The sequence below is a fragment of the Petaurus breviceps genome, unplaced genomic scaffold (genome assembly GCF_028583685.1).
Source record: "Petaurus breviceps papuanus isolate PSGF00001 unplaced genomic scaffold, PetGlider_PUasm1.0 446, whole genome shotgun sequence".
NCBI classification, from domain to species: domain Eukaryota; kingdom Metazoa; phylum Chordata; class Mammalia; order Diprotodontia; family Petauridae; genus Petaurus; species Petaurus breviceps.
The window spans coordinates 1,033,441-1,034,111 of record NW_027186338.1 but is presented as its reverse complement, the minus strand read 5'-3'; the positions used below and the strand labels follow the sequence as shown (position 1 = coordinate 1,034,111).

Below are 671 nucleotides of genomic sequence, written 5' to 3'. Positions count from 1 at the left end.
AGAAACCTTATGAATGTAGTGAATGTGGAAAGGCCTTCAGGATTAAGAAACTACTTAATATGCATCAGAGAATTCATACTGGAGAGAAACCTTATGAAAGTTGTTAACATGGAAAGGCCTTCAGGAGTAAGGCAGAGCTTGCTGTGCACCAGAGTATTCACACTGCACAGAAACCTTATGAATGTAGTGAATGTGGAAACGGCATCAAGAATAAGTGAAATCATACTTTGCATTTGTAAAGCTAAGCACGAGCAGCTTTCCAGAGGACTGCTGCTGTGAACAGCTTCAAAGTTCTGATTACATAGTATAGTGAACTCTATTCAATAACAAATCAGAGCTAAACATTCACAGAAAACAATGTACATTTATTCGCAATGTTTGCAATTAAATTTAACACTAAATTGGCCATGTAGTTTTCACCAGAATGGTCACAGTTTTAAGCAAATAACATTCATTTAGTCAATCACATAGTACAAAAGTCAAAGTCCTCCACCAATGTATTGCAGTTAAGTTATAATTTCGTCAGTCACTACTCAGAACCTTCTTAAGGGGCAGTGGACAATACAGGGGCCACTCACCCCTAGGTCACAAGTAAGTTACAATTTCATCAGTCACTAGGCAGTCCCCTCTTAAGGGGTAGTGGAAAGTACAAGGTCCACTCACCCCAGGTC

The 671-nt window shown here is 39.2% G+C and overlaps 1 pseudogene; it reads left to right on the top strand.

Annotated features, from left to right (window-relative positions):
• Positions 1–243, top strand: part of LOC138171488 (zinc finger protein 345-like) — a 21,007-nt pseudogene extending 20,764 nt beyond the window's left edge.
• Positions 244–671: the final 428 nt, after the last annotated feature.